Source organism: Perca fluviatilis, chromosome 3 (assembly GCF_010015445.1).
Source record: "Perca fluviatilis chromosome 3, GENO_Pfluv_1.0, whole genome shotgun sequence".
NCBI classification, from domain to species: Eukaryota; Metazoa; Chordata; class Actinopteri; order Perciformes; family Percidae; genus Perca; species Perca fluviatilis.
The window spans coordinates 12975008-13001526 of record NC_053114.1 but is presented as its reverse complement, the minus strand read 5'-3'; the positions used below and the strand labels follow the sequence as shown (position 1 = coordinate 13001526).

The window sequence follows — 26519 nt, the reverse complement described above, 5'->3', positions numbered from 1 at the left end:
GCAAGAGTACTAAGACAGTCGCATTTATGGGAGCAACTAAGTGATGGGGAATTACTTGGACAAAACAAAAGGATCATCTCTGGCATTAACGTTGGACACTACCTTATCGGTGACCCTGCTTACCCAATGCAGAATTGGCTTATGAAGCCCTTCTCCGACACTGGAAGACTGTCACCTGAACAACACACCTACAACTACAGATTGAGCAGTGCTCGTTCGGTTGTAGAGATGGCTTTTGGAAGGTTAAAGGGCCGTTGGAGATGTCTCCTCAAAAGAAATGACTGCAAGCTGGAGCTCAGCAAGAAAATGACGTTGACCTGCTGTGTGCTTCATAATATTTGTGAAGAGCATGGTGACAATTTCATTGTGGAGCATGTGGACAGGGAGTTAAACCTTCAACCTCCGGGTCAGGCATTACCTGAGCATGGTGAGCCAGAAGGGGCAGATATTAGAGCAGCCTTAATAAACTATTTCAGTAGAGAGGAGTGATTGTTTTTACAGTGATTGTTGTTCATCATTAGTGCCAGTTACCTGTTTCCGTCAACATTACCTCTAAACTGCATCTAACAGAAAAAAAAACATTCAAAATGCATATGTAATGGTGTTTATTTGACTACACTTTGTCTATTTGCATCTGTATATTTCTTCTAAATGCACCAAAAGTTGGCAGTGGTAAATGCCTTATTTGCATATTTAGACATGAGAAATTTCAGAAAACTTGTAATACAAAAAAGAATTGTCTTAATGTCATTAATCAACTGGGGAAGTTTCATGTGTTCTATGTTTTTACCTGTTTTGTGTTACATGTATCGGTTGATTATCTCTGTAATTTTGGAGAGGTAATTAATGTGGAATACATTCATCAAATTGTATATTTTAACTGGTTGTGCCTGTCGCCGTGGTCCTGCTGCACTCTCTGCTGAGCTCAGTGATGCCCTGCAATGTCATGCTGCGTCCTGCTGAACCCTGCAGCTTCCCGCTACATCCAGTCACTGTTCCATTATTAATGTGACTACTATCGCCACTGTTCATCACGACCCCAACCGGCTCGTCAGACACCGCCTACCAAGAGCCTGGGTCTGTCCGAGGTTTCTTCCCAAGAGGGAGTTTTTCCTCACCACTGTCGCACTGCTTGCTCTTGAGGGAATTACTGGAATTGTTGGGGCTTTGTAAATTTTAGAGTGTGGTCTAGACCTACTCTATCTGTAAAGTGTCTCGAGATAACTTATGTTATGATTTGATACTATAAATAAAATTGAATTGATGTAAGCTGCAGACTGCATAGAGAGCATTTATTATTTTATCAGTGAGCAAACTTCCCTGCTGAATGTTGTTTTGGCTTTTAAAAGTGTTGCACAAACAAGACATTTTGTTGGCGAATAACCGTCAAATCAAAACTCAAAAAGTTGATGAGTACAAAAGTCAAAAAGTAACGTTACCTAAAAACAGCGTGTGGTTAGTTTTCAGCATCTCACATCACACTTTCAGTCACTATAAGACCACTACTACGGTCAGAAACATTGTGCCAACACATGAACAATAACGTCACTGTCAATGGGCTTATTTTAGCTAGCTAGCTACCGACCGTTAAACGGTTTTAAAACAGTAACGTTACTTCAGCGTTAACGTTTAGCTACTTCGACCAGCTAAGTTTGCTAGCGCGCTAGTCACCATGTGAATATAACATTGAAACAAGACATGGCTGGTTACACAGTTAAAAAATACATGATTAACATTGAAACATATGAAATATAAGACCCACCTGAAGCATTGGAATTTTCTGCTTCTCCTCCGTTCACCATAGCCTCTAACAAGGCTGTGGCGGAGTTAAGTGCCCCGGTGGTTTGGAATGTGGGTCACCAAGTATGGCATCCAGGACGTCGAAATATGGGGATCTTCTTTGCCGCACCCACACCACTTCCGCCCAAGCTCCTTTTTGGCGTCCGATAATCCTTTTTTAATTTTTTAAATTTTGTTTATTAGTTGTTCTACACTTCTCTGGTAACCAGCAACCCGACATCTCATTCTGTAGCCTTTCAAATACGGGTTTTGTCCGCGTAGCTGCAGCGCATCCATTTATTTTTGAATTTCTGTGGAGGACCACAAAGCCAGCCCAAACAGTTGGTTTCCTCCACAGACCACGTTGCTTTTGGTTTTCGGTGCCATCCTGTCCAAAGCTAACGGTAACAGCGGCCGGTGTTTTAAAAATGGCGTCCGATGTTTTTGTTTTCGAACATTACGATAATCCAGCACCTGACGTAATCGGTTCTTATCTCTAGACCAGCGCAAAGTTGGTGCTGATTTGGAACCTGTTTTCTTGGCCCAGAGCCAGGTTTATTTGTGTGGAAAAGCAAAGAACCGGTTCGATTTTGGCACTGACTCTGAACCAGCACCAGAACTGCCTTGGTGGAAAAGGGGTAACAGACGTGAATAAAGGTTGCGTTTACTTAAAACTGGTAAAACTCGTGGTGCATTCAAAGTTGTTGTAAAATACCCTTTTCTCATCTGTTTTTCTCGTTTGACATATATTCATAGCTTTCAAAAAATAGTGAGAATTATTCAATATAAATTATTTTGAATAATTGATGTTTTATAAACCAAACTAAAATTGAATGTACAAATTGCACCAGTATTAAATGTTACTAAAATAAGACTATGAATAGGGGGTACAAATTGTTTCATATGAGTTATTAAGCTTACACTGTAACTTGGGTTACTGAATTGTGTACTAATAAAGAAAATTGATCAGATGTAAAGAGACCATCTTGTCTATATTGATATTCATTAGCTGCATGTGTCTAATTCATTTTCTTTTCTACATTTCAGTTTCTTCTGAGTCCATTCCTGGGGTTAATGCACAAACTGCAGATAGCATGCCCCCCGCGAAACTAGAAGCAAATGAGTAGACAATTCTTCACAGTTATCTCGACATCAGCAGATTCAGCGATGATCTGTTTTGTGGAGCAGATGAGCTGTTCACCATGAGCACACCAGACCCCACTCCTCTGCCACTAATGACACCAGAGCCTGTGATTGCCCATGTCACGGCCTCAGACCCAGTTCTTCCACCAGTAACACCAGCCTCAGCCTCAGCTCCAGAGAACCCACCACTGTCTGTCCTTGTTCCAAACGGTCAATCACACTCTCCTGCTCCTCCATCAGAGCCCACAAAAAAAGTGACCATCCAATGAGCTATTTCCATGTGAGCAGTTGATTTTCAGTCAAGAAATCACAGATTGTCTGAGTACTGGAATATGGCGTATGCAGCAGAAACGCCTTTATCTTTGCCTCAGTCAGCCAAGTTCCAACGGAAAAGGTCTGTGCCAATCCCAGTCGGCAGCGTAGCAGGTCGTTTGTCTACAGGCTGCAGGATACCCAGAAACCCGCCGCAGCAGGTGTGCAAGCTATTCTATCTTTCCACACTAGGCTATCATCCCACCAATGATAGCCTAGTTCTCTCAGTCATGGGCAAAGCAATAAGAACTGCTCTAGCTCCACTCAACGACATGAGAGGGAGACACGAGCCTGCCAACAAGCTGGACTTGCAACCATTGATTGACCATATTGAATCCTTCCACCCATCAGTCAGCCGCTACCGAAAGAGAAAGAGTATGCACCATTCCGGCGCTATCTCCCAACGATGTCACGGTCAAGCTCATGTTTGCAGACTTCATTGAAAAAGGGAACCGCTGCTCTTACGAGACTTACCGTAAAACAGTGAAGTCGAAGAACATAAGCTTTACCAAGCTTGGAGAAGAGGAGTGTGAGTGCTGTTTGCTCCAGGACCAGCATGTGAGGGCTGATCACCAGGGGGAGGCTGCAGAAAATTGCCCTCAGTGCGAGAGGTGGCATAAACACCAAACCGAAGCAGCTGAGACCCGACTGCACTACAGGTTGGATGCAGACAAAGACTGGCCTGACAACACATCTGTCATAAGCGTTGACCTGCAGAAAGTCATCATGCTCCCACGCATGCCAGGTGTGAAGTCGGCAGTGTTCACCCGACGAATATCCACATACCATGAGACCTTCGCGTCAGTGGGCAAAAAACTAAACAAAAGAAAAACCATCTCTGTTGTCTGGCATGAGGGAATTGCAGGGCGGAATGCCAAAGAAATGTCATCGGCGTATGCAGCAGCACTAGAAAAAGAGCGGGACATCAGGCATGTTATATACTGGGTGGATAATTGTAGTGCCCAAAATAAAAACTGGTGTCTGTTTTCTTCACTGCTGACATTGGAAAATTCTGAAACCATATCAGCTGAAGACGTCACTTTGAAGTTTTTCGAGCCGGGGCACACCTTCATGAGCGCCGACAGCTTTCACCATGGTGTGGAACAAGAAATGAGGCGCAGACCTGGAGGAGTGGTTTTTGATTTTGATGACTTTTTGTCAGTGGTGGCCAATTCCAACTCTAGGAAAGTGGAGGTGGTGGAGCTGAAGAATGACAACATCAGGGCCTGGATGGATGGCCATTCTGCAACCAAGACTAAAAAAATGCCCAGGCTGGCTGAACTCAAAGTGGTGCAACTGCAAGTGGTTCAAGGTCCATGTTCGTGAAGAAATCCCATGGGGAGGAGGACTTCATAGAGCTGGACTTCATGCAGAAAAAGTTCAATCCCTGTATACCAACCACCTTGAGGCCGCAAGTCTGGGGTGTGGAGGAGGCCAAGAAGAAGGAGATCCTAAAGAATCTTGTTCCCCTTATGCCTCCTACCAGGAGGTTTTTCTGGAGCTCCTTGGCGGTCAGAAACCTCAATGAGGTTGAAGAATAGGGATAAATTAAGCCCCTGTGCCCTTCTGTGGACTGATTTCCAGACTCTTGTGATTCTCTCTCTCTCTCACACATACACACACACACACAAACACACACACACACATACACACACACACACACACACATCTGTGCAGGCAGACACAACCAAAATACCATCAACATTTTTCATTTTATTTACCTCTTAACATTCTTTCGTTTCATTTTCTTGTAAATTTAATAAATTTCTTAAAATCAGTTTGCTGTTAGACTCCCTTCTTTGTAAACAGAGTTTTTTCATTAATTCTGGAAAACATACACAATGTCATCAGATATAAGCATATTCCTATACATTTTGTCAGAAAAGGGTGAATGGTATTTGAGAAAGGGCGTCTACATATTACTGGCTTAGCCAAATCAAACCTTTCAAATGTAAGAAATATTTGTGGAAGGTTACTTTAACCTCTTAAAGTGTTATTTTACTTAAATTAAGTACAACGATAAAGTTTTAAAATGATCCATTACAGTTGTAGCCTTCTCATTATTTTCTAATTTTGTAATATTCTATTGAAATATTAAGGCTTACTAGAACAGAACTCACTAAATGTTATTTTAAGGCTGTCATTTTTAACATTGAAATGTTTGTATGGAGTGATAAAAGTCAAAATGTTCAATAAATTAGAAGTTAAGGTATTTTGCCTTTGTATGACCCATTATTGTTTTGCTGATAATGCAAAGGCAGAATACAGTAACTTCTGAATAAGGGTCAAAGGTCAAGTTTGAGCAAAACATTTTTTATGTAGATTAATATATTCATTATGACAACTACTTGGCACATTTTCAGTGTCCTACCTATCATACAATTGGCTGGACAACAAAAAAATCTTTAAAGTCATTTTTCTCAGTTTCACACTCTGGTGAGTTAAGGTCTTTTGCCTTTGTAGGGCAGAGGTGTGGTGAGAAAGAAAGGTATAAAAAGGAAGCCGGCCCTAAAAAAAAAACATGCAACCAGAGATGAACTTCATGATTCAGTAATACTCCGCAAACCGTTTGTTTAATGGATTCAGCACTCATCTACTTAATCAATAAGAGTTGTATTGGCTGGATGCAGCCGCTGTTAGACTGAGTCAGTATGATAATTGGTCTCACGTTGAAATGGTTGGTCTGCCAGTTGGTTCAGGATTGTAATGAGTTGAATATGATTGGGAACAATAATAGATTCAATCCCACATTAATGCCGATGGCCTCGCTCTAAGGCAGGCTTTATCTTGTTGCCATGAGACATTTATTGGCGCGATGAAGATGTCTTCATTAGGTTGAACTTCACACTATTGCTGCGTGTCTAGACTGTGAACATCAGAATCAATATTAACTTTATTTTGAACTAACAGGACGGGAAAGATAAAACCGTATGTGCTCCGTTATTGTACTATATAGCAAGGGTGTGACTTTGGTTTGAGAAAAAGGAAAACCAGAAAAAGGTTTTCGGTTTGAATCCCATTTCCAACATTTCTACATACGTTTACGGACTATGATGATACAAAATCCAGGAAATAATTAAGTTGATCATAATGATACATTCTGCCAGAAAGAATAGAACTACACTATGTATAAGAGAAAGATGTCTTACTTTCTTTATTGTTAATTATAGGGCTGATTGCCTAGATTTTTATGGAGTAAAAAATTTTCACAATTTGGAAGTGGGGACGACGACGACACAATCAGGGTTTTTGAGTTTAAAGTTTAAAGAGCTGTTTGAGGATTAAGACTTGGTTGTAGAATTAGGTTATGGTTATGGTGAGGGTAAGGGTTAAGGTTAGGCATTTAGTTGTGATGGTTAAGGTTAGGGTAAGGGTTAAGGTTAGGCATTTAGTTGTGATGGTTAAGGTTAGGGTAAGGGGCTAGGGAATGCGTTATGTCAATGACAGGTCCCCACAAAGATAGTGAAACAGACTTGGGTGTGTGTGTGTGTGTGTGTGTGTGTGTGTGTCCCTAGCTATATACTACTAAATTATATTTGCTTGAACAATAACTGAAAGTTAAACTAGGGCTGCCCGATTTTATGGAAAAAAATCCTAATCAGTTATTTTGGTCAATACTGAAATCTGTCATGAATCCAGCATCCTGAGCCTGTTTTGCCTATGTTTTGTTTTGTTCTAACCTGAGGTTCGTTTTTCTGAGTTTCCCTGAACACATCCCGGCTGATTCACCAACTGCCTACACCTGCTGCTGTCTGCACACCTGGTCCTACTTACCATCCACTGCACCATTTAAGCCATGACCAGAAAACCATTCCCTGCTGGATTGTTAGCGTACACAGTATGTTGTTGCGCTTGTATCAAGCGCCTAGTTTTGCCAAGTCTTTTGCTATTTTTGCTCCTTTTTGCCTGTCGCTAATCAGCTGCCTGTTCCTCTGCTTACAGTTCCTCACCTGGATTGTCACTCTCACCTGCCTGGCTGTCGACTTCACTACAGTGCATTTGGATCAGCACAAAACCCTGCTGACCAACTGGACCAAATCATTTCCACATTCTATTCCAAATAAATACTCACCTTGTCAAACTACTTACCTGGTCTGCGTTTGGGTTCCTGCACTGGACTAATCCTGACAGAAATCACATTTACTTGTTGACTTTAGGTAAGTATTGTTCATTAAAAAAAAAAAAAAAAAAAAAAAAAAAAAAAAAAAAAAAAAAAGCTTGGGGGGGGGAAATTTTTTTTTTTAATTTTTTTTTTTTTTTTTTTTAAATTCCCTTTCAAAAAAAAAGACAAAATAGGAGTTTACTTGCAAAATGTAACGTCAACGTAACGTGTTTCCTCAATTACATTGTTTTTGTGATCGTTCGGAGCAGAAATCTAAATCGTGATCGTAGATCAATTAATTGAACAGCCCTAAGTTAAACATTACACGTGCTATGCAGTATACAGCTGTTATACATCATCAGAGGTGTCAAAAGTATTCACATTCATTACTCAAGTAGAAGTACAGATACTAGGGTTTGAAAATACTTTTGTAGAAGTTGAAGTATCAACTCAAGCTTTTTACTAAAAGTGATGGTAATTCACCCTAGGGTCCTTTGCACCATGACCTCGAGCCAAACACCCCCCCAGAAGCTTTTTTCACCTGGGTCTAACATTGGGCGAGTTAGCGTAGAGTTAGGGATGGCTGAAGTGAAACTGATGTTCCGAAGCTTTGTCGAGATCCCGAAGCGCAGATGTTTCGAAACACTGATCCGAAGCGTGATTCAAAACACCCATGTCACGTGACTACGGCTAAATGAAACATCGGAGTGTTTCACGAGTGTTTCAACAGGTGGCATGAATCAGAGTTTGATTGACAGGGTCGGGAACACAATCGCACATCAGCTCAGTATAAAAGTGAAGTCAACGCACCTTGACCTCGTGGGTTTTGTGAGAGGAGTTTGATTTTGAGATAGCGGATATTTGGTGATATAGTGACATTCATAGTGCGAGTTGTTTAGTTATATTTAGGCTTACATTTAAATTTACACATTGACTGATTGACTGAAACAGACAGAGTATAGACCTACATACAGTGACACATTAATAAATAAATAAATAGATAGATAGATAGATAGATAGATAGATAGATAGATAGATAGGACAGGACAGTTTATGGGAACGTTTTAATGATGAAAGTCAGTGGAAGTGAAAAAATACCACAACTATGCGTTTTTGCCCAGAACTCATGATCCCCTAACTTACTGGAAAGAGAGAGCAGTAATCTTTCCTCATTTGTATGTCCTTGCTAAAAAATATCTTTGCATGCCAGCAACAAGTGTCCTTTGTGAGAGGATCTTTTCAAAGGCTGGAGAAATTATCTGTAAAACACGAAGTGGGCTAAGTCCTTCCACAGCAGAGAAATGAATATTTTTGAATGAAAATCTATAAAAAAGTGAGACATTGTGGCTTGATTAATATTCATTTTTTATGACCAAAATAGCATTATGCACAGTGAGGAGTCTACAAGCCTTACAAGCTTCACATATTAGAAAAATAATACAATACAATAATACATTTTTTATTTTTTTAATGGCTCGTTATCAAGGTTGTTTCAGATCAACACCTGCGAGTGACCACTAGGTGTCATCGTTGAGACGGGTGTCAGATTGTTTCGAAGCCTCGACACAATATGACACATTTGCTTTAACTGTTTCACTGTTTCACGAAGCCTCGATGTGCCCACCACTACGTAGAGTAGCGTTAGCCGCTGAATAGCTTAGCGCGGGGCTAATGGACCCACGTAAGTAAGTGCTGTAATATAACTAGCAGGAGACAAGTAATAATTGAGGTAAGTTTGGAGACATTACTTTATTTAATCATTAAATTAATACATATTTTTGTTGTATCTCTTTTCGGTGTAGTAATTTATAGACGGCCCTAAGCACTCGTCTAACTGCAGGTAGCAGCAGCAGCAGCAACAGCAACAGAGAGCAGAAGAGAGCAGGCAAGTGTTCGTAAACTTCTGGTGCCTACAAAAAACTTTCCAATTCATCGTTTTATGAGAGCATAACCTATATATACTAGTGTAGACCTTTGGTATCATTTCGGGCATTATTAGTGGGGTCATTTAAGAGATACAAACGTTGGTCCATTAGCCCGCTTCAAGCTACTAAGGGCGTCGCTTACTCTGTGCTACTCAGCCCAGTGTTAGACCCAGGTGAAAAAAGCTTCGGGGGGGGTGTTTGGCTCGAGGTCATGGTGCAAAGGACCCTAGAGTAAATTACTCCGAACCATCACTTTAAGTAAAACTGTAAAAGTACTGGTTTCAAAACTACTTAAAGTGTAAAAGTAATGTAAGGCAGAGATCTTCAAGATCATTTTTGAGTCTTTAAAAAAAAAAAAAAAAAAAATGAAAATGCCTTAACATAATTCCAATATATTATTAGCAAATATAAATTCCCACTGATGATAGGCTTACTGGCCTATAGGTTAGGTAGTCACTAAGATATCAACCCACAGATACAGTTAATCCTAGATTTACTGTGCCACATATGTAACATTCAAATATGATTTATAAAATCATGCCAACAATTAATATTTTAATAGCTTATGAAAAAAGGGTATGTAAGAAGGCTTCAGGTTGCCCTAACAGTTATTGTAGGCCCAGTTTAATATGCAACTTAATTTCATACAATATGTAGTAGGGGGTCCCTGCTACATCTCACTTTAAGTTAAGGGGTCCTTGGCTTAAAAAACATTGAAGACCCCTGATGTAATGCCATTAAGGACAAAGGCTTAACCCCAAAACGTGGGGACAAAACCCCACTTCCACAAAAAAAAATTTTCTAAAGGCCATAATGACTATAATAGCTAAGGTTGTATTAAAATCATACCTGCAAACTCAGAAGGGCTGAAAAAGGTGACACATCTCTTCTGTGTTTTTCAGACAAGGGCAGCTACAGTCTGGTGTTAGAATCCTCTCCAGTGAAATACAGACACACTTTTACACCGTTTAGCTCTCAGCATTTTAACCGTGTTCACTCCAGCTGCTAACGCTAGGCTAACGTTACCGGCTGCCAACTGTAGTGTTAACTAGCGTCCCGTGCGGCGATGTTTCAGTTCCCTCTAACGTCCGTTTTCGGAGCATCAGAGAGAAGCGCAGGCATTTAAGTGGCACCTAAATAAGGCAACGAAATCCGCGTTGCTATTCGGTCCGGTAGATAACGGTCGTTAAGGCACCGGTGCCGTATTATTAGCACCGGGTCTGTGCAGGTGCGATGGATCGCGTACAAACCAATAGGGTGTCGGAATGGTATATGTTTATACTTCTCATCTAACCACAATCACATTCACTCTCTCCGGATGGAGTGATCTGGATAGTTTTTTTTGTGTGTGTTTTTGAACGATGACAAGCCGGAATGAAACAACCCAGTCTCACGTCAGTTTGTGATGGCATTACGAAATTAAATCTATTAGAACGTGATACCCTCACGTTATTTTGAAGATTTACGTGTTGGGGTCACGTTTTTTATACTAGGCCTAATGTATTTCAATGAGAAGCATCTTACGTAATCACAGCACGAAACTTTCTGCCAGTCGGGCTGCAGCAGAGAAGCTGGATACAGCTTTGATATTATTGGTATTTTTAGCCCAATAAAAGCTGTTTTAATCAACATTTATTCACCAGATCTTATCACGGTTTATATGTATTTCTTTTAATGTTATTATTTCGGTCTATTTCGGCCAGGGAAGCTGGATTGCTTTGTTGTTTATTGATATTTTTAAAACTATTACGCTACATCTTTCAACATGTATTTAGCTGTTATCATGGTATGCATTTCTTTATTTTAATAATATTATTTCGGTCTTATTACCAGTGAAATATTACAGTAAATAAGACAGAACAGTAGGCTACAAAATGAGCCGAGCTGGGCGCATTCAAAGCCGATGTCCCAAGATGCAATGCGGGCATTCATTCACAGAATCAGACAGCGATCAGCGGGTCTATAACGCCAGTATCGCTTCAATGTACGTAAGGGATCACGTAGAGCGTTGTTATAGCGAATACAACAACGACGGGGTGATCAGGACCCCGACGCCAATCTTCTTCCAGCGGATTTATTGATAGCTCTCCTCCATTGACATATATATAATGGACCAATAGACCCCGTTGCTCTGGACGGAGACCAGTGAAGGCTATTAGAAGCACTTTTGCGGTGATCCCTTGCTTTACTGCGCAGCCTCCAACTGACGGAGACAACGTAAATGTGACGTGAGCAACGTGTCTGAAAGTTGTAAGTCTTCTGGTAGCTGTGCCAAGAGAAATCTCAATCATTCCCAATCTTACACAGACAGAGAGTGTAGGTATATGTACATAAGCACAGGCTAATTATTGCTAACTAACATGCTAGTTAACATTAGCAATTAAACCTAAACAGCTAATATAAGTCGAAACTGCCTGCAAGCTTCTCCTGTACTATACAGTAATTCCTCTACTGTGCGACAGTAAGTCACTTGGTTATGACACAATCGTTAGCCTATTTTTACAAAAACGTCTGCTACGGAGCCATAACGTGAGGTACAAGGTAATGGAGCCTTTTATACATTGTCGTGTTTCTTTAGAACTAAACAATGGACAAATAGAGTCTTTAAACGCTTCAGATGTAAAGTTATTCGCAGTCAAGTGACGTAAAAAAAAAATGGTGGTCAGTGGAATGCTAACAGGAGGTGATACCCATAGACATAATAAAGAGTAGACGCCGCATTGGCTGCCATCTTGGACCGGTCGTACTCCTAGTTGCGTAGCAACCGGTAGCAACAGAAGAAACAAGATGCCAGAGCATTGTGCATCGTACTCCTGCTCAAATCGGCGGACTATTGAAAACCGGGCTCGGGGGATTACTTTTCACAAGTAAGATTTAACATTACCGTACTGTTGTTTGTATTTTGTGAATATAATATTACCAGAGCGTTGAGAAGGAGCAAGGATCTTTGATATTACTGTACTGAAATCGTAGCCAGCTAGCTAGGCTATGTTTACTGCACCGGCCGGCTTTCACCCGGCTATAACTGAGACTTAATCAGTCACATTCCATAACACTGACTTAGCTAGATTACAACGGACAAAAGAATGCTATTGTAGGAATAAAACAAATAGTACTGGTATAACATCGGCCATCGAATTTTAAACAAGCGGCACAGACTGTATTATTGGTGTTGGGCAGTCGCTACGTAGTAGCTTAGCTAGTAACTTAGTATTTTGATGGTAGATTCACTATTTCCTGAATCAAGTAACTTTTCAGAAGCTTAACTCCTTTATTTATCAAGTATCTTGGCCACACAAGCTACACTTTTCTTGTCATGTGAAATTAGCGCAAATTAATGTAGCTTCCTATGTAGTGAACCAGCCTACTGCTGTGTTTGGGTTACTTAGCTTGCTACATGTGACTGGGTGGTAGCTTCTGTGTAGTGAAGCTTTATTCATGGCAGAGTAACAGATAGCTTAGCTCATTACAATTTCCAAGCAGCTTGCCCAACACTGTGTATTATTCACATGTAATTCACCCTAACAAAAGTAAGATACCTGTCATGTCTCATACCCACTTCACTTACTTAAAATAAAGGCAGCAGAACATCTGACAGTAGAATGGTTTGCAATCAAGCTTATTCACAATTTAAGCAACTTTGGTTAATTATCAACAGATATGCATCAAAATAGGAGTTTTGTTGAAGAAATGTTCTAAGAAATGTGAAGGAAGAAATAAGCTTGACCTCCTTTGTGAATTGTTTTTGTGTAGATTTCCCAAATCTTCTGTTTTCATTTTGAAGGTTTCCCAAGAATAAAGATGTGAGGAAGAAGTGGGAAGTGGCTATGAGGAGGGAAGGATTTACTGCCCCTTGTTCCTCAGTGCTTTGCAGTCACCATTTCAAGGAAGGAGATTTTGATAGGACGGGTCAGATTGTTCGACTCCGAGATGGTGTTATTCCATCCGTCTTCAGCTTCCCAGTTCACCTCCAAAGAGTAGATGTATCATCATAAGGCTCTTAGCATTCATAAATGTAAATATTCTATTATCAATCACAGGGCAGGGTGAGATGCTTATCCCTTTATATATATTGTATTATGTATTATGCTTCTTTATTTTAGTTGGAAAAGGGCAGGGCTACGTCTACCTCCAGAAGAGCTGAAGAAAGCCTGTCCGTGGCCTCTCAGGATTCCCAAGAAATGTCAACCTCACAACCTCAGCCTAATGATGTGAATATTTCTACTTTTAACATCATATCATAATGATCCTGCACTTTTTTGCTGCCACTCATATTAAACACACTCACAAATTAACCCATACACGCACGAAGACATTGAACATGCATTCTTGGCGCACACACACACACTCACACACACACACATGGTGCTGGCAGTGGCTTTGACAGGTGATGACTATAAGAAAGAATGTGGGTCATAAACTAGTGGTGTCAAAGTGATGTTTGTGAAGTGAAACATTACTTAAACCATGTTCATCCCTCTTTCTACTAGGATCATGGCTATGCCTTGCCTGCGTCTCCTACCGCTCTTAAGACCAGACTCAATGAGGCCTTGGCAAGAGTGGAAAGTTTGGAGCGAGAGAAGAAGAATGCCATGGCCAGAGAAAAGAGGGCAAAGACCACAGTGAAGAGTCTTTTGGGGGATTTGAGGAAAAAGAACCTCATTAATGAAGAGCTCCAAGAGAACCTTGAATTCTACTCCGGTAAGACAAAATTAGCACTTTGAAATTCATGTACATGTTGTTCTTACTCTCTTTATTAAACTCCTTAATCTGAAGGGGACTTATTCATTTTAAATCATAACATTTCAGATCTTCAGATAGACCTCATGGCAAAGCAGGGTTATGAGTACACAAAGGACTATAGAGAGTTTGCGCTCACGCTCCATCTACATGGTCCAAAGGCATACAAATACCTACGAGAGACTCGACATTTTCCCCTCCCACATCCACATACATTACAAAGGTAGGCTTAATGTTGTTCGATTGAATTTTTGGAAATTACTGATGCAAACAAATAGCTTAAATAGTTTCTTCTCAATTGTTTTACAGGTGGTTGCGTTCGGTGGATGCCAAGCCTGGTCTGAACAAGATGATGCTGGATATGCTGAAGAGAAGATGCCAAGAAGATCAGGCTAAATATGGATGTGTTTCACTCATGTTGGATGCCATGTCCATCAGAAAACTTGTGCAATATAATCCACATACCCAGTCAATGTCTGGTTTTGTAGACATGGGTGATGGAATTAGTGAGACTGATTTTGCTACTGAGGCTCTTGTGTTCATGGTGGTTGGCCTACAAGGACATTGGAAGGCTCCCATAGCTTACTTCCTGACTAAGTCTCTCTCTCCAGAAACACAAAGGGTCCTTCTCAGTCATGCTTTGGAGGAATTGCATGCACGGGGCATTCGGGTGGTATGTGTTACAATGGATGGGCATGCCTCCAATGTCAGCATGTGCAACCAACTTGGGTGTGAGCTGAAGGGAGACCCACGAGAGCCGCTTCAAACAAGTTTCTCGCATCCACTGACTGGCGAGAAAGTTTTTGTAATGATGGACGCTTGCCACATGCTCAAGTTGGCACGTAATATGTTGCAGGTAAATTATGATCGTTGTAGACCTATTTATACAAGTTATGCCTCTGCTGCAAAGAGTTACATCTAAATATTGTTGTCTCTCCATTTGCACAGTTATGGCTGGACTTGATGATCAACATTTTGCTGTTTGTATTTGTTTGAGCAGTGACTGATTCTTACTCTGCAGGCATACAGTCCAATTGCCGCGACCACCGGACAGATCAATTGGAAGTACATCAATCATCTCAATGATGTGCAAAAAAAGTGGGACTTCATGCTGCCAATAAAATTACAGACAAACATGTCTACTTTGAGAACCACAAGATGAGGGTGTCCCTGGCTGCACAGACACTGAGTCGCTCCGTGTCAGTGGCTCTCCGCGCAATGAGGGATCTTGGGTACTTTCAGTTTAAGGACTGTGAGGCAACGGCAGAATTCATTGAGGTAATAGTGATTATAGAACCAAGTACTTTTTTTTTTCTTTTTTTTTTTATAATTCATCGGAGTGGTAAAGCTCTGTGAAATTTGCTGTAGTACAAAGCATACCTATGGAAAGAAGGAAGTCAAGCAAATACTAATACTTGCATGTTTACTTGTTGAGCAGTTTAGAAATATGTACTGTGTTCTCTGTATATTTTGAATAGATGAGTATTGATTTCAACTATCTGATACCTAATGAAACCCTGTAATGATAGTGATTTTAGATGCTGATATTTCTTTATAGATTATTGACAGGCTCTTTGATACAATGAATGAATCCTCGTGCCAAAGGATTCAAAGCTCCCTTGGGTGCTCTGAATTGGATGGAGAGGAAAGCATTTTTGTCAAGAGCCAGGGAGTACTTGCTCACTTTGGTGACAAAAGATGGAACACCCCTTCACCGATCTAAGAGGTCTATTATATTAGTGCTTGTTGAGTTCATGACATGAGTTCAACGATACTCTGTTCCCCCTATGCATCAAGTTCCTAAGATGCTCCGTTCTGTTATGCATCAAGTTCCTAAGATGCTCCGTTCTGTTATGCATCGAGTTCCTAAGATGCTCCAGTTCTGTTATGCATCGAGTTCCTAAGATGCTCCAGTTCTGTTATGCATCGAGTTCCTAAGATGCTCCAGTTCCTAAGATGCTCCGTTCTGTTATGCATCGAGTTCCTAAGATGCTCCTAACTAAGTTTTGTTTATGTCTGAATTATCTTGTATTCAGTGTGTTTTTCAGGTCCTAGATGCTATCTTGTCCTATGTCCTATGATGTTATCTTGTTTAAATGTTTTTCAATATGCAGTTTTGTTTTTGTTGGAATTATCTTGTATTCAGTGTGTTTCAGGTCCTAGATGTTTCTAAATGGTATGTATTACACAACATCAAGTACATGTAGGTGTCAAAATGGTAGGTATTGGTAGGTATTGCATGTGTTCCCAAGTTCTCCCAGTTCTGCAATTACATTGTTCCAAGTTATTGTTCCATTGTTTACAAGTATACTGTATAAGTTAAACAAGAAACTGATCCCATTCCTAAAAACATGGATGCAAACTAATTATCTATCCGCCCGGGTAGCTGTTTACCATTTTCATTCTCTGTGAGTTTGCACTCCTGTGATAGGCACTCAAGAATGGGTGATTACACATTACCGATGGACGTGATGGAAAATTTACTTTACTGCTTTGAATGAACAAAATCACATGGTGCTTTCTTGGGGTGTCTTGTTTCGCCGTGATCAGAGTAATAAAACTTTTTTTCTTTTGCAGGTACTTGTCGGTCATCGGATTTGTCATCAATATTGACACGTTGATGCTGATGATTCCTGAACTGCTTCAAGTTCAGCGGTATGTGCTCACCTACAGCTTCAGCCAGGATCACTTGGAGCTCCTATTTAATTCAATCAGAGCATCAGGTAGGATTGGTGTTCTTTTAATTACAATAATTTCTGAAAATATACCTAATGAATATCTTTATGTCTTGTGAGTAATGTATGTATTGTGTGCCTGTTTTCCATACAAGGTGGCTGAAATAACAATCCATCGGCACGCCAGTTCCAGGCCATTTTCCGCCGTCTGATGGTTCGGTGTGGTGTCTCACCTGGTGAGACGGGCAATGTGGCAGCCCAAGATAACACTGTGTCCCTGTCTGCTGTGGAATGTCCTCTCCTGAAACTGCTGAAGAACACCCATCTCCTTTCGCCAACATTTCGGCCCTTGTGTGTGACCCCAGTTATCTCCCCACTCGGTTTGGTGGTCTGGTGGAAAATGCTCTGGTCTACATAGCAGGGTTTGTAGTCTGGCAGATTCTACGAAAGCTGTCCTGTGATGTGTGCCGTGCGAGCTTGGTCAGAGATGCTGTACCATCTTCATTTGACAAGAGCTACCACCTTCTAACCCTGAAAAACAACGGCGGCCTTGTGATTCCATCACAAGGCACAGTGAAGTTTTGATTTTATTATCTTGTTTTTTTTCTTTGTATATTAAGGTTGCTTTGTTCTTATTTTCTCTGTTCTGTAAAGTGTCTTTGAGCACTGTGTAAAGTGCTATATAAATATGATGTATTGTTTTATTATTGTTATTATAAGGTGCTGAGAGCTGCAGAGAGGGTGATCCGCCAAGCTTCAACAATACAAGCTCCTAAGGTGTCGACAGTCACACACATCGTCCGGGAGGAAATTGCAACGGAAGATATTTTTCTGCTTGGGGAACACATTGAGGAGACACAGTTTGGCATTGACAACCACCATTCAGACCTGTTGTCATTGGTTGTGGCTGTGTTTCTAAAAATAAGGCTGCACCACATTGCCAAACTCACCTCTGTGGAACTGCAGAAAGGGAACACAAGAAAGAAGCTCTGCGAAACAGTCCTCTTTCAGGGGTTTTAGTGTGTGTGTGTGTGTGTGTGTGTGTGTGTGTGCGTCCGATTGAGGTTTTGAAACTTGTATAACTTATGTTGTCAATTAATTGTAGCGTTGACCGGCATGAAATCTGCCAGTCGCCGGTCATGGCCAAGCACGGGAAAACTCCAATTCCGGTCATTGGCCAGTCTATCGGTGCATCTCTAATCTGTACCTTTAACCTTACTCATCACACTAGTATCTTTATGTCATATCTGTCATCAGTCCGACAAGATTAATACTGGAAGTGAAAGCACTAGCAATGGCTTAAAACTGCCTGGAAACAGTGGAAGACACAGTCTGTCACATTATATGTGAAATATATATATCATTTGATCATATCATTTGATCATTGCTCCAGAACAAAAACTACCCCAAATTAAACAACACCTCTTTTCCTTGGACTCCTCCATCCAGTTGAGCCTAAGAAACCTTGGTGTTTTGTTCGACCAATCGATGTCTCTGGATGGTCATTCTAGACAGTTGGTCAGAAACTGTTTCTATCATTTGAGAAATATCTCTAAATTGAGAACAATACTGCCCAAAGAAACCATGGAGATGATCATTCATGCTTTTATTTCTTCACGGTTAGATTATTGTAATTCCCTTTTTACTTGTTTTAACAAATTTTCTCTGAGCCGTCTCCAATTGGTGCAAAATGCAGCAGCAAGGCTTTTAACAGGAACAAACAGAAGGGCACACATTACTCCGATTCTATTTACTCTCCACTGGCTTCCTGTAAAATACAGAATTGATTTCAAAATTTTAGTTTTAACTTTTAGAGCACTACATGGACAGACGCCTCAATATATCGGAGACATGTTGACCCCTTACTCTTCTTTCCGCACTCTTCGTTCCTCAGGTCAAAATCTCGGGGGAACCGCTCTTTTCAGGCAATTGCTCCCAAATTGTGGAACGCCCTGCCCTGTCGCTGCGTGTGGCCGATTCTATTGTTTCTTTTAAAAAACAGCTGAAGACACTACTATTCAGACAAGCTTTCAGTTGACTGAGCTATCATGTTTTATGTTTTGTATGATGTTTTTCAAATTGTTATATTCGCTGCTTGTGAAGCACTTTGTGATTTTATCTGTGATAGGTGCTATATAAATAAAGCTTACTTACTTACTTACTTACTTACTTACTTATATGGGAATACTGCTGTAAGTGTTGGGTCTGTAAATACCTCTGTTTGTTTGTGTTTCATGAACTCTAGCCTCATGGTGTGTGTGTCTCCAGGTATCAAAATTTTGCTCTCCTTTGCCTCACACTGGGTTTGCGAGATTGTGTATAGTGAAGTTTATCTGTACGTTATTTCTTTGTGTTTGTGATTGTCTTTTAGCTTATCTCTTTCCCTCGGGTTCTGTAAAGCACTTTGTAACTGTATTTTGAAAATTGCTACATAAATTAAGTTTGCAGACTTTTCAAGGGAGTTAGTAAATGTAAATGTGCACTTTTCATTTCATCCTGCTATTTTAAACACAGTACTGGTACGCGTGCGTGCGTGTGTGTGTTAGGGGTGCATGATATATCGACTCAATATCGTTACTGCAATATATCGAAAGTTGCAATAAGTATGCAATATTTAGTTTATTTTGTGGAGTGATGTGTCTGGTCCGTTGGCTGTGTGGCTTAGTTGTGTTACATTTAGAGCCCACTTCAAAGGCTATAATGATCATCATTTCATTGGCCAGTTACCGGGCCACTAGTTAATACACGTCAGTGCACGGGTCCACTACGTGACAAACCCTATGGAGAGTACCATGTGTGTGTATATTTCAACAGAGTGACAGTGTAAGTGAAGAAATTGATAGACAACAAAACGGAACAAATCAGAAAAGTGAAATAAAAGTTTTGTCCTGTTCTCTTTATATATTTGTTATACTGTACAACCACTAGAACATGTCTTGTTTTCTTTATTTATTTATTTTATACTGTACAACCACTAGAACATGTCCACATCTCTCTATATATATTTATTGTATACTGTACAACCACTAGAATATGTCTTGTTCTCTTTATTTATTTATTTATTTTTATGTACAACGCACTTGAATCACTTGTCTGACTTATTTATTTATTTATTCATGTTGTACGAGTCCAATATGACAGTCGGTTGATATAAACCTTGTGTTGTAAGAAAAGTTGTTTAATTTGTTATGAATTTATTTTGTAATTTTACATTGTTGAAAAATATCAAAATTCATATCGATATACATCACATTTTGTCAATATTGTGCAACCCTTGTGTGTGTGTGTGTGTGTGTGTGTGTGTGTGTGTGTGTGTGTGTGTGTGTGTGTGTGTGTGTGTGTGTGTGTGTGTGTGTGCGCGTGCTTGCGTGTGTGTTGGGAGGGGGGCTGCTAAATGTCAAGGGGCTGGGAGGAGATGGATGCAGAAGAACGTGGTAGAACTGTGTGTGTGTGTGTGTGTGTGTGTGAGACAGAGAGACAAAAAAAAGTTTCAAGTAGACTCTAATATAATATAATCATATATTGTTTGTTCAACTTATTAAAATATCTGACTTTACTGCCACTATCTGTTTCTGCTTTTCTATCATATTTATAGCGTGTGATTTGTAAAATACCTATCATAGCCTACATCACATATCATAGGGTGACCAGACGTCCCCGGTTTCAGGGGACAGTCGCCGTTTTTGATTGCCTGTCCCTGGCTAAATACAGGAAAAAAAACTACATCTGTCCCCGTTTTGTTTTTGAAGACACAACATTAGGTTTTTCAATCAGATAGTCAAACTGGATCCTCATTTTTCTCCCTTTTCAGGGATTATGTTCCCAGTTTTGATCTCGGACGTCTGGTCACTTAATATCATACATCAGAATATTCTATTATTTTATTATTATTATATAATTATTATTATTAGGCGTCCTTGAGTGTCATGAAAGGCGCCTTTAAATAAAATGTATTATTATTATTATTATTATTATTATTATTAGCTACTGTTAAGCCCACTATGAATATTAAAATACCCGAACCATGTGTCCTGTATCATAGGTACACGTATGACCTTTACAGCAAAAAAACGCCGAGAAAATCAGTTCGGTATTCAGTGAGGTATGATTAATTAAATGCGCTGACAACTCATTACACCTGCCAAACAGATTACACTGAGTGGAGCGGGTGACCGGTCCAAGATGGCGGCCCCACGGCTCGTCAGCGCGTAGGCAGTAGCGTTCGAGCGCGGCGCTACTCTTTATTATGTCTATGGTGATACCTTTGTAGCAACAAAATGGCGCCATCGGAGGTTCGAGTTCTGAAGGTGCGTACCCCTTGCTCTCGTCCAGAGGGAACAGAACTGCGTCCATGGCAACGCTGCTACGCGTATGGCAACGGTGTGTTATACTTAGCAACGGTCTGTTATCAAGAAAATAACAGACCGCATTGTACATTAGAATATAAGCAAGTCATGTAATAAATATATATAATCAGTAGTTTTGTCACCAGCAACAACACGTTGCTCAGTTTTGTTTTCGTAAGTTATGCATCGTAATAACGTTTAAAAAAATCAGCTGAAGACTCGGAAGTGACGTCGTAATTACCGCCGGCGGATAGAAAAGATACAAATACATAATATTCGTAATATTGATGTTTTTGTCTAACGTTGTATTTGAGGAGTTAAACAATAAAGATAGCATCAATAATAAAATACAGTTTCATGTATTTGTCTCATGTATTGTGTACGTCGGCCGTCGGCGGGCGGCATCAATCTGAAATGGAATGAAGCCCACTCACGGCAGACAGCAGAAACAGGAGCCGAACACGTCCTCCCACCCACCCCGGAAGAACTACAAGTGCTCAAGCTTTGTAACAGATTCTGGGCCGCGTCTATAGTGGGAGTTGTAGTTTTTAAATATATTGGTATATTTCTCATAAGTAGAAGTTGGTAGTGTAGAATTTTGGATACACCCTGGGGTTTTTTGGGATGGGGAACACACTGGTGCCATCCGATTTTAAAAATAGAATCATTAAATAGGTGAAAATAGCTTATTACCATATTTGACAGTGCTTACAGTGGATAAACTTTGGAGATCATATCTACATGATAGCTGAGGTCCAGAGCTTTCTATAACAGCGCGGTTTTATGTGCGTGAGCACCTTCTGTTGCTAAATGACAAGCCTTCAAACATGGACTGGGTTCAAGGTTCAGATGTCAATATTTCAAAGCAGGAGTAATGTATGCTCTCCAGATTGACATATGTTACCTCCAGGTTGAGACCTTTCCAACGATGTGTTTGCTATAGTCCTACGACAAGGTTTTAATTTTCACATATCATAGGGACCATTTTGCAAGCTGTAGGCCTACTTTATTGTCCCCAGAGGGATATTTGCCTTGAGTTCAAATGCTTCACAAAATCACGCTTGACATATTGTTTTATCATACAGATGACATACTTACGATAAAAAAATAAACAAAGTGATATGTAGTCAGATTGAAGCACATCACACAGCCACAATCTATTGCACATCTTTCACAAACAGTGAGCAACACACAACCCTATATGCATCATATCATGAAGCTATTCCCTGCAGCCTCAAGCAACATTATTTAAAGTTTTAATTGAGGTAGGTCCAAATTAGGGCTATAGTTTAGAATTATTTAGTTTACATTAGGGTACCCATTTCTTCCGACAGAGGATAAGAGCTACTTGGCATGGAGAATAAATATTGATCAGACCATATTCTCTGTGCTCCCCTTACAAGTAAGCTTTAAATGAGATGTTTTTAGATATTGCTGACATATTAAAATGCTCTGTAATGCAGCCTTGTATAACATAAACCCTCTGTTACTCTCCAAAATTTCTACTTAAGTAAGGTAACAAAGTATTTGTACTTCGTTACTTGACACCTCTGTACATCATATCACATCCATACAGGGATAGTAGTATACAGCTGTTATACATCATATCACATCCATACAGGGATAGTATTATACAGCTGTTATACATCATATCACATCCATACAGGGATAGTAGCAGGGGCGATTATAGGGTCAGAGCTTTAGGGGTGCTGAGCACCCAATGAGCCCCACTGCCACCACCCACCCTCTTTTCACACAAAAACCATAAATATGTCTATTGAAAAATAACTCCAACATCCAGATTTTTTTCCTTTTTTTTGAGACCTTTTCAGAGCACCAGCTTAATTGTGAGAGTTTACACAGACAGCCCCCTGTAAAAACACAAAACCTTCTTCACACAGCTGGTTTTCCTGACCGTTAACTCCATGTGCCTCCTTTTTGTATCAACAGTCATCAGATTGCTTAGATTAGATTCAATTTTATTGTCACTGAACAAAGTAACAGGTACTTGGACAACAAAATGTAATTCATCTTCTGTAAATTATTTACAAATGGCCATCTCTAACATATCTGGTTGCATGCCTGTCTGAACTTTCATAAACCAATATAAGTCATCAATAAATAATAATAAAACAAGCTTCACATCAAGAGCAAAAAAAAAAAAGAAGGTAAAACCAAAAAGTCCAAAATATCCAGATTATTTACAGAGGTCTTGAAAATAGAAAGTAAAGATATAAAAAAAGAAAGAGAGGGAAATCTTTGAAGTACTTTGCTTTGGCCTGTGGTCCTCCTGAGCCATGTATGGAGCCGACGCAAGGCACTAAAAGACCGCTCACATGTACAGCTGCTAACTGGTATTGTCAAGGCAACCTGCATAACAGCTTTTGGTGAAGGGAACATTTCCGAATCTAGGAGTTTGTACACTGCTAGCATGTCCTGAACTGTACCAGGCTCACTCTTGCGCTTCAGAAATGTTTTTGCAACTATCACTGATTTAAGTTCAATATGGTAATGCAGAGCCAGTGCTGTCAGATGAGGCTCAGACAAGAAATGGCCTGAGGTTGGACTGCATGCCTGAATTCCATTGAGCACATCCTCATTCACACCAGAAAAACGCCTCTCAAGTTCACAGATCATTCGGTCCTATACAAGGAAACAAAAGTTTCCTCTTGAGATCTTCAGACTCTGAAGAGCCACAGGTTTCACTGCCTGCCCCACAAGTTGACTCAACAACATATTCATCCATTCTCTTTGTCTTCCGCCTCTGTCCTGAGAATGATTCTACTGCTATCTGGTTTGCCTCACACATAGCTATTGTTCTGGAGTACAGATCTGCAGCAGTGGTATCACTGCGTTTCTGCTTCATGGTGTCAGTCACTGCATTTTTGTATGTCACTGCTTGGGCAATGTCAATGGTCTCCTTCTGTAGGTATCTGTGTAAACCTGCTGTTACAGACAGGAGAGTGTGGAAAACCATCAGTAAATTCACTGAGGAGAATTTACTGAGTTTTGCCCTCAATCCAACTGCTGTAGGTGTCTTGATTGTGGAGAGGCACTCAATGATAGCAGGCAATTATCAATCACTGCAGTCACTGAATGAAGCTGGCGTGCCCAGCGTGTAGTTGACAACTGCACAAGTTCTCTTGGCTGCAACCCTAACTTCTTTTAGGTGTCCACAAACTTATGGTGGTTTACAAGGGAGACACTAAAGAAAGAATGGAGACTTTCAAGCATGTTGAAGAACTCTGTGGCTTCAGAGACAGCTTTGCATGCGTGACATAAAACAAGATTTAACTCATGTGCATAGCAATGCACATAAATTGCCTCAGGGTGCTTTTTTTTTTAAATGGGCTTGTACACCCCCAACATCCCCACTCATGACAGCTGCCCCATCGTAGGTCTGTGCCACACATTTCAACTGATCAATTCCCTTCTTTACCAACTGATTTTCAATTGCAGATGTTATCGAAGTAGCATCAAACTGTGACACCTCTGTAAGGGCTAGGAACCTTTCTTTGACGGCACCCTCAACAGACACGTATCTAACACAGAGTGCCAACTGTTCCGTCTTTCCATCCCTGGCCTCATCAGCCATAATGGCATACATATTTGCTCCCTTTATCTCACTGATGATATTTTCTGTTAGTTCTTGTGAACAGCACTCTATCATCTCATTTCATCATCAGATGAGAGGTACGTGGTGTTTGAAGGGGCTGTGTATCTCTGCAAGAAGGGATCAAATTTGGTCAAAAGTGACATGCACTCTAGGAAATTGCCTTTGTTGTGACTCTCATCTGTTTCATCATGACCTCTGAATGCTATGCCTTGCTTCCCCAAGAAGCAGGTCACTGCCATAAAACGCTCTAGGTACTGCCTTCTTTCACTAATTTCAGTGGTACTTGCTGCCTCTATCTGCTCTACAACATTCCCTTTTGACAGGCTTGCTTTGTAGCTGTTCCAACAAACCACACTGTCCTTATGTGACTGTGTTGTTTCATGTTTTTGAAACTTGCTAAGTGCCTTTTGCCAGTTATTAACTCCATCATTAACAAGTGCATCCTTTCTGACATTTTTGCCAAATACCCTACAAGGAAAGCAGAAAGCAGCATTTTGTCTAGCTGAGTATTCCATCCATCTGAAACTTTTGAACCACTGTTCTTGAAAGGCTCTTTTTTGTGTGCCAAACTGAGTATGAGGGTATTGAGACAGCTTTAACTGTTTAGGACCAGTGTCCTTATCCCCTAAGTCTGAACAGCTCTCTTCTGTCTCTGCTGCTTTGGCTTGGTGGTCTCTATGTTGCACTCCCTCTGTCTCTTCATTTCTTTCACTTGTCAATTCCCTCTCATCCCTTATGGACTCTCCCTGTTGTTTTCCTCCTCCTTTATTATGAAGAAATGTGGTGAAAAATAATGTTACAAAAAGTAAATGTAATATAGGCTACTTAATGCCAATAAGTTAGTATAGGAGTATGAGTAGTTACTGTTTTGCTTGCCACTATTCTCTATATGTAAATGTATTGTTGTTGTTTCCTCACCTGGTTCTTCCTGCATGCTCTCCCTTTCCCTTTCTCCTTCTCCATCTCCCTCTCTTTCCCTTGGCACTGACAATCATACACAAAAATGTGGTGAAAAATAATGTTACAAAAAGTAAATGTAATATAGGCTACTTAATGCCAATAAGTTAGTATAGGAGTATGAGTAGTTACTGTTTTGCTTGCCACGATTCTCTATATCAATTTATTGTTGTTGTTTCCTCACCTGGTTCTTCCTGCATGCTCTCCCTTTCCCTTTCTCCATCTCCCTCTCTTTCCCTTGGCACTGACAATCATACACAAATATATTGTAAGCAGGAGAGTTGAGGTCAGTTTGTCATGTCACAAAAATGTTATGGAGACCATTTACAGATTCTAAGGATATGATCAAAAGGCACACAGAGGAGTGTCATTTTAAATGTCTTTAATATTATTATTATTGGGCTTAGAAACTTTTTTAAATAACAAATTCCTTTCCCAAGAGAAGCTGTATTCTCCATTGTGGGTTTGAAATAAATAAAAAAAATAAAAGCAGGGGACCTTTACCGTTACTTTAGCTTAAAGGTCCAATATGTAATATTTGTACTGTAATAAATCCCAAAATGACACCAATGCCTCATCAGATATTAAGGAAACATGTTAAACTGAAATATTATCTTTTCTGACAACAATGCTAATGTCAGTATTTTTTCTTTTTGAAATTTACATTCCGTGAGGGAATTTATGTTTATGTTTTGATCTGTGTGTTGTTATCAACTGCCCAGTATGACAGCCAGGCCGGGTTGCCAGATATACCTGTAAAAATGTAAACCCAGCGCGCTACAGCTGTAACAGTAGTACAGCCATGAAAGCAGCACACAAACGAACAGGATCAACGGAGATAGATTCTACATTTCAACATTTGTGTACTCACATTGAATAGGTGGGTTTCAGTCACGTCATTATGATGACGCGCGATTTCAGCTG

At 40.2% G+C, this 26519-nt stretch overlaps 1 long non-coding RNA gene and 1 pseudogene across 1 annotated transcript; both read left to right on the top strand.

Annotated features, from left to right (window-relative positions):
• The first annotated feature begins 12011 nt into the window (after positions 1-12011).
• Positions 12012-14963, top strand: LOC120556307 (annotated as a pseudogene).
• A 145-nt stretch (positions 14964-15108) lies between these two features.
• On the top strand, positions 15109-17218 carry LOC120556265. The gene is made up of 3 exons (XR_005638832.1): positions 15109-15279; positions 15560-16724; positions 16832-17218. It is a non-coding gene; the product is annotated as an uncharacterized LOC120556265 (long non-coding RNA).
• Positions 17219-26519: the final 9301 nt, after the last annotated feature.